General features: G+C 38.2%; 1 long non-coding RNA gene across 1 annotated transcript; it reads left to right on the top strand.

The window, feature by feature from the left end:
- The first annotated feature begins 3,760 nt into the window (after positions 1–3,760).
- On the top strand, positions 3,761–5,669 carry LOC121806553. Its single transcript, XR_006051681.1, has 4 exons — positions 3,761–3,919; positions 4,055–4,091; positions 5,031–5,115; positions 5,539–5,669. It is a non-coding gene; the product is annotated as an uncharacterized LOC121806553 (long non-coding RNA).
- Positions 5,670–8,412: the final 2,743 nt, after the last annotated feature.

The raw sequence follows: 8,412 nt of genomic DNA, 5'->3' as shown, positions 1-8,412 counted from the left end.
ATCACACTCCGAATACAACAATATTTTAAAAATCACAATTGAAGTATGTCAAAAGAAATCACAAACAACGTATACACCTTTTAATGAAATCACATTACACATAACTTTTGCTGGTCAGACATGAAGACAAATCTGGGGGCATTTTCATGTATGGGGAGGTCCTCTGCCAGATAGCCTAAAAACCATTTCCACTGTTTGTAGCTTTCGGCCTCAGTCACCGCCCATGCAATAGGCCACCAACCATTATTTGGATCAATTCCTATGGCCGTCATAAGTTGGCCTCTGTACATACCACGCAAGAAACTTGAATCCAAGAAGATAATCGGACGACAAAAACGCATCCAACCCTTTTTCAACGGCCCGAGACAAGTATAAAACCTCAAGAATCGCGGGCCCACAACTTCAGGATCCCTGAAGTTCTCGTAGTGAATGTGCACACTAGAGTCAGTGTGTGTCCGTTCCAGTTCAGGTTTGTAATCGAAAAGTCTCCGATACTGGAGTCCCGCCTTGCCAAAAATACCTTCCAATGCACTGTCTCTTGCTCGGTACGCCTTCATCCTGCCAACTCGGAGTCCGAACTCCTCATCCACACACTGCCTTATGGCTGCCAATGGGATATGGGGATTCGCTTTTATCTTCTCCATGTATCGCTCAGCTAGCCATTTTGACGTCAGCCATCTCTGATCCAACATTTGAGAGCATGTGTGTGCATAGTCTCTCTGCATATTCAGTACAACAAAATCGGTATCGTTGTGGGCTTCGACCCGTCTTGCATATACATACCATTCACAAGACTTTCTCTACAAATAGCACAAAGTCTTTTGCCATCATTTTGCTTCACATGTACCGGGCGTCTCGTCATTATTGAGTACTGTCGAATAACCTTGAAAAAAAAATTCTCTATCCTTAAAAAAATCACCAGGCTTCCAATTTGGTAAATCATTTGTCAGCTTGAATGGGGTGTACTTGATACCCTTTCTACTTAAACCTTCCAAATCCTCTAGGTCCTCGAGATCTTGCAGCTCATCGACCGTCTCTTGCTCGAACAGAGGGTTTGAGTCTGCCGAGTTCCTTTTCTCAACAACAGGGGAGTACTTTCGCCTTTTCTTGGACCCGCCGCTGCCTTGGCCAGACCCTTCTGCTTCGCCCGATGGCTCCTCAATCCCGTCTTGTCCCGCCACCTCCTCCGGCTGTTGTTCCCGACGTAACGACTCGTAATACAAGGTAAACATTTGTTCATCATGACACATGTTGGACAACGAGATAAAGTGGCCGACATCATTATCATCATCTTCGTCGTTACTGCCCTCGTTATGAAGATGGCATCCGTCGGGAACATAATCAGCTGACGGACAAAAAACACCTTCATCAGCCTGTTGGAGTACATCTCCTACCACCGGTACGGGTTCTGCACACGCTGCTTCAGCTGGAGCTGGCCCTTGCACTTGGGTGTGAGCTTCGTGCATGAACAATTCATGAGTAATGTCCTCAATGATCGGAAAGAAATCATTGTCTACCCGTATGTCCGGCTGTGGCTGACTACCATCATCCAATACCGGTCGGTATACATCTTCTTGTACAAATGCTCCTGGCCCGACCGAAGATGGTTGGTGAACTACAGATTCAGACTCAGTCGCCTGTTCAGCGACATCGACAATCGGATTGGAATGGTCAACAGATGAAGCTGTAGCTACATCCTGCAAAATGCAGTACCACAAATGCAAGACTAAATTACAAACAAGAACTAAATCACAAATTAGGTACTAAATCAATATGAAAATCACACCAATTCATTACCTCTGCTACTTGTGCATGGGAATCGATAATCGGATTGGAATGGTCAACAGATGAAGCTGTAGCTACATCCTACAAAATGCAGTACCACAAATGCAGGACTAAATTACAAACAAGAACTAAATCACAAATAATGTACTAAATCAATATGTAAATCACACAAGTCGTTACCTCTTGTACGTGTGCATGTGAGTCTCCACCTCCAGCTTCTGCTTCTCCAACATAGTCAACTACACATATTTTTTCTGCTACAAATTCCACGTCATGTATTGATACTCCTCCAAAGTCAGAGTCCGGAGCTTCAGGGGACATGGCTTCAAATGCTTTCGCCAAATTTTGCCTGGCTACCTCCTCAGCCCTCTTCCTCTGAGCACGATCATCTTCTAAACTTTTCGTAAGATATTCCTCGAACTCAACATCCCTATCATACCAGCCAATCATTAAAGGCTCCTGTCGTTGCCCTTCAAACTGAGACCGTTGCTTCCTCTTCGGTCTAGGCTTTTGCCTTGGCACATTCGGTGTGGCTTCTTCAATCTCTTCAATAATGACTCCTGGGGGTTTAGACGCCTTGAAACTAAGAAGCTCTTGCGCTTCTTCCTTCATTTTTTTCAGTATGGCTTGAGCCCGGGCTATCTCTACAACGTAGATGTGAACTAACTTTGTCGTTGTAGACGCTACTTTGAGGAAATCCTTCAGATGTGTTTCCTCAACAATGGGCAACAACGGGCCTCCGATTAAAACCCCTGCGCAGTCATGACTGTACTTTGGATCACAGTAGTAGAACTCACATATCATCTTCCTATCATACTTCAACCTTAATATCATGCTCGATAGGCCTATAAGGTGGAATTTGTCTATGTTACAGAAATCGAAGTATGTCAAATGCCCACCAACATACTTTTTCGCATCATTCGTAGAGAAGAATGAACCTCCATGATGGAAAGCAACTGAAAACTTTCCAGGTGCATCCCCTAGGAAGGAAGACAATAAACGCACATATAAAACTCAAACCAAACAGTAAACCAAAATTCACAACAAAATCAATTTATGGAGCCTCAATCACAAAATCAATATCCGGCTGATCAAATATATATTCACAAAAAATCAATTTCGTACACCCTAAATCACAAACCGAGGATTAAAGGTTAACTTACTATATTCATCCTCTGGGACGAAAAAATCGAGCTCAGGATCTCGGATATCCCAGGTTTCTTCTTCCACATCAATGACCGCATGTGGATGTCTCGGTGGTGGTCGGTGTGGTGGCGATCGCGGGGGTATTGGTTCCCTTTTACGGCGAGAGTTTCGTGATGTGGAAGCACCTGAGGACCCAGCTCGCTTCCTCTTAGGAGCCATTCATGCAATGGAGAGCAGGGAGAATGAAGAAATGAAAACAATGGTTTGCAGTTTTAAGGCGGTAAACTCCCCTTTTTGTTATAACTTTAGGCGGGAGTGAAAATAAGCCGGAAATAATGCTGATTAGAGTCGGAAACTGTATGCAATTTTTGAAACTTGTTTTGTTAAATCACGTAGGAAGTCTTCAACACGTGTTGCAATTGTATGGGTAGTCCACTGAACAACCGCTGACGCCCCTGACGGCTGACGTGCGCCGTCACATCACGCCATGTCGTCGTAGACATCATTGCAGAGCGGCCACTGCAGATTAATTGCGCTTTGACTGAAATGCCCTTTTAGGGCTGAAGGGTATTTTCGTCTGAAAAAATCTCATTCGTGATTATGTTGAAGGTTAGGCACTTCTGGGGATTTTTTTTTTGTTAGGGGTCTAGAGCGAAACTTTTGGAAACGTCAGAGACTTTTTATGTAGTTCACTCTTTTTAAAATATGGAGATAGAGTATTATTATAAAAATAAGTTTTTTTTTTTTATTTTGAGGTTGTTGACTCTGTAAATATAAATAGCTGAAAGGTGGGTGGACTAAGAATTCTCACTTTCCAACAGGGGAAAAACTAAAATACTCTTAAAAATCAAGATTTTTTCCGTAAAAATATATCCAAAAAAGTGGAAAAGAACTCATATATGTGATTTACTCGACACTACATTGCTCTTTATGCAGTTCCATCAAAAACTACATCATAATTAACAAACCTCTCCTCCTCCAGCTCTAGGTAATTCATACCATTTCTGTCCATCGCGCTTCCAGATCCGCAATTCTCATTGATCGTGGAATCTAGGGGTTTTCTTTTTCTGTTTCGTGGTTTTCGCTTACACCGGTATTGAGTTTTGATGGCTTTCTTTTGCAGATTGTTTCCGCTAATTGTTGGAATTATAAACTACTATGTGAGTACTCTTTTCTTTTTGTTGATTTATTTTCAGATAATCCGACCGGTATATGTGATTTACAAATGTACTGGACTTTCTTATTTTATATTGTGCAAAATGACTTCTTTATTGCATTTAATCGACATTGCTTGGCATTTGGCAATATACTCTACGCTTGTTTTAAAAAAACTGCAGACCACTATTAGCGTTTAGTGGTAACTGAAAGTCATGTTGTTACTCTGCTGTAAATGTGGTTGGTAATTTGGATTTTCTATTGAGTTAAGATCTAATTTGGCATTAATGATTTCGCCACTATTGATGCAGTTTCTAATTTCTATTATTCTTCTTTACTAAGATTGCTTGTTTATACGGTTTAGTGGTTTACTAAGTCTAGTTAACTCTGTTTTCATGTGAAAAAAGAAAAGGGAATTCTTTAAAGTGAAGAGATTTGCTCCCTATGGAATTGTAAGGAATGTTCCATATGTGGGAAAAGTTTCACTACCTCCTTGTAATTCTAAACTTTCCTGCTTATTTAGTGCAGTAGGGATCTCCCTCGATGACCTGTTGTTGTAGGATACATATCGTGCGATCATGTGGAACTGATTGCACCCGAGTCTCTGTTATTAGTCACAATGTCCTATCTGTTGTAGGATGCATATCGTACCATCCTGGTCCGATTCCTTTCATCAAAGCACAACCAATCACAATCGTTATCTCCAATCGATTCTTATTAGTATTTTATCAAAATACACATTCAATTCTTTATCCAGAACCAGCCAAAATCTGTTCAAACATTCTCTAAGTTTGTCATTATGTCATTATCATAAGAAAATATTTAACAGTTTTTCAAGTGGGATGCTTGTAAACAAGAATGGGGGGCATTATATTTGTATATCTGGCTGAGCTTTAGAGGCATCTTAAATCTTTTAAAAATTGTCTCTATATAATGTATGCTAGGGCTGACGAAGAACCTGTAGATCCAAAGAGGGAACTTGAAGATCGTTGCAAGGCACCATGCACGAGGCCACTTAAAGAATATCAGGTTATTTTTGGTATAAGAATTTATATATGCATTTCTCAACCGTTCAATGCTTGTGTGCTTGATAACTTGTATATTTAAGCTATGCACTTATGTTTGGACTTGTGATGGTAAAAAGCTGCAGTATAAGTGTAAAGGATCATAAATGAGTCTCTTTATCAGTTTTATAGAAATTTAGATTGACAACAGTTGTTTGCTGAATAAATGTACTGAGCAGAGTAAAATCTGGGCGAATTATTGTCGTGAAGGAAGGTGATTATTTAATGGAGTTATGTATTTCTGAGTAGAAACTAGATAAAAACGTTTCAGAAATCACAGTGTGTGACTGGGGCTTAAGACAAATCTGCCTTTTGCTTTCAGAATAAAAGTATGCCACAAATCTTCAGCTTTTTCATGCTTAATTTTTCCTTTTTATGAAACTTGCAGACTTGGTTGAAGTTGAACATTGTAGAAAGAATTGGACAAGTGGATAGGTGGTGTAATTTTTCAAATTCGATAGTAGAACAAGCAAAACCTTTGGAGATCATGTAGTTTTAGTTGTGGCACACCTGTAAGGCAAGTTTCATAGATGATTCTCCTTGAAAAGCTATAATTGTAGTCTTTCAAAAGGGGCAGAAGTATTATTATGATTTCATTGAAAGTCAAATCACATCTTATATCTTCTGAATCTGAAGCACATTCTCATTTCTTTTTGGAGGACTTTAATTTTTTAATGATTAAATTTAAATATTGTTCAATATTTTGGATAAGTATGGGGACGAATTTTAAATGCTGGGCTCCTTGTCATCATCAGTACTATGATTGACATGAAATGAAGAATTACTTTGTATAGATATTAACTTAAAATGATTATATAATAAAATGAGCAAATATTTTATTTTTAATATTAACCCACACCTAGATATTTTGGTTGAAAATGTTGGTCTCTAACTTATAGTTACCCACTTTGTCAAACTCAAGAAACACAAATTGGGTTTTTATGCTTGGGTGTTGGCATATTCGACACTGGTAAATGAGTTTTTAGGTTATAATCAATGTTGTGTTCACTAATGTAAAAGTTTTCATTCTGATTTACCACACATAATACCAAAACTTAGTTAACTACTTAACATATTCATGTCCTCACCAACATACGTGTTAACCTAGCCCACTACTCTATGCAAACTTGGTAGATTGGAAAATGGTTTACATCCATCTAAAGTAAAATTTGTCAATATGAACCCCTTTGCGTGGTGTTTCTTTTACTAGTATTTGTCAAAGGATCAATGTGAGTCATTCATATTTCAACATCAAAAGGATGCTTTTATAATATTTTATCTTTAACTTTTTGGAGAGACATTCTTGAGGTATTCTAACAATAAATAGCACTGACTAACTCTCCCTATCTATTTTGTGGGTATGCTACAAATAGATCTTTGTAAAAGTTATGCTTTGTGTTGTATAATAGCCTGGTTTTGCTAGTCAAGTCAATCATCTGAATAGTATCTGAGAAAGCGCTGATCTTTCTTTCCCCCTTTCATTTTGGGTGATAGGCCTGCTCTAAGAGAATTCAAGGTGATGAATCGGGACACAAACATTGTACGGGACAATACTTTGATTACTGGCACTGTGTTGACAATTGCGTAAGGGCACATTTTTCATTATGCATTTTAAGCCCATGCATACGAGCTACTCACTAACTGCTGATTTCTTTGCACAGGTTGCTACCAAGTTATTTTCGCATCTTAAATAACCAGTTACCAGACCTCATTAGCGTATTTCACCATCATGCGCTCTTTTCTTTCTTGGTGTAGATTACACCCCTTTCGCAGTGCTCTTGACGCTCAATTCTTTCCAAGAGCAGGTTGTTCCTTTTTTTTGTTATCCTCTTGATGTTACAAGCTGTCCCTGAGCAACTGCTTACGTTAGACTGAGATAGTATGATTTTAATCTTCAGATTAATAAATGAACTGGAACAAAGTTTTATATGATTCAGTATGTTAAGATTATTTTCACTACTATACCACCATACATGTGAGACTACTAAACTACACTACTATACAAGTGGGACCCCTATACTGCAACATAAGGTGGGAAAGTATTTCATGACTGCAGACAGGATTGGAACAATGACCTCTTGCTAAGGAGAGTTTTGGGGTGCCTTAAATTTGCCACTTGTGCTAGCTCTGAGACACGGTAGTATGCGTTCCTTGTTATCAACGACTTTCTTTCATTTGTTTCTCCGAAAGAGGCTTGTTTGTCTTGTCTTCTCACGTATTTATGGATTGTTTGGTACAAACGATTAGGGTTTATAACCAGGATTGCACACCACCTGAATCGAATAACCTTAAGCTCAGTTTGGCTCATTATAATATTAGCTGTCCCGATCGATAATTGTTTTGAGCTCGATTTAGGAATTATTTGTTCATCTCGAACCATGTGTTGAGCTTAGTCTGAGCCGTAAAGGTAGGGTTGTAAAACAAGAGAGTGTGGTCACTACACAAAATTTAATTAAAGTAGATATATGGACAAATAATCTATGGAAGTAAGGTATATGCAAGTTACTTTAGTTGAATTCTATATTTTTTTCTTTTGCGTATTCATTTTTCGAATTTGAATAGAATTATGCCATTTCCATTGTCTGTTGCTCTGATCATGATCAATTATGAAGAGCTGAATTAGGCGATCTAGGATTTTGTGTTCGTTTTGAAGAAATTGTTTAAAGATTCAGATAATGATGGAAATGTCTGTGACCTTGAACCAAACTTCATTTTGCAATCCATTCATGTATAGAGAATTGATTTGCTGAGCGCCTGATTATGAGCAATAGATGAGCTATGTGTATTTTTCTTTCCTCACTTTCTCTTTCTATGCCTTGCCTCTCTTTTTCATATTTTATTAATCTCCCTCAATTCTTTATCAAATTTTCTATCCTCAATTCATCTCCCTGTAGCATTCTCCCTCAATTCATCTTATGCATGCACATATGTAGTTATCATTCTCCTTCAATTCATGTTTTATACTATTATTTATTTTGATTTATGCATTTTGATAGGTTCTAATACTTTAAAATTGTTATAAATATTATTAATGCTAAGTGAAATTAATATAGGAACTAGAGTAAGTTACTTATTTCGTAATCCGTTGTCGGTGAAGCTTATAGTATCCATTTTATAACTCATATATTGTCTCACTTCAAATTCATAACAAACTACTGAAAATTTTGCGCCACGAACGAATATATATACACATATTAAGTGGATTGAATAATTTACTCACTACTATTACACAAAATATATAATCAAGACTCATTCATGATAT

The sequence above is a fragment of the Salvia splendens genome, chromosome 6 (assembly GCF_004379255.2).
Source record: "Salvia splendens isolate huo1 chromosome 6, SspV2, whole genome shotgun sequence".
Classification (NCBI taxonomy): Eukaryota; Viridiplantae; Streptophyta; class Magnoliopsida; order Lamiales; family Lamiaceae; genus Salvia; species Salvia splendens.
Note: the sequence above shows the minus strand (reverse complement) of the source record. Positions and strands in the feature narration are given on the sequence as shown.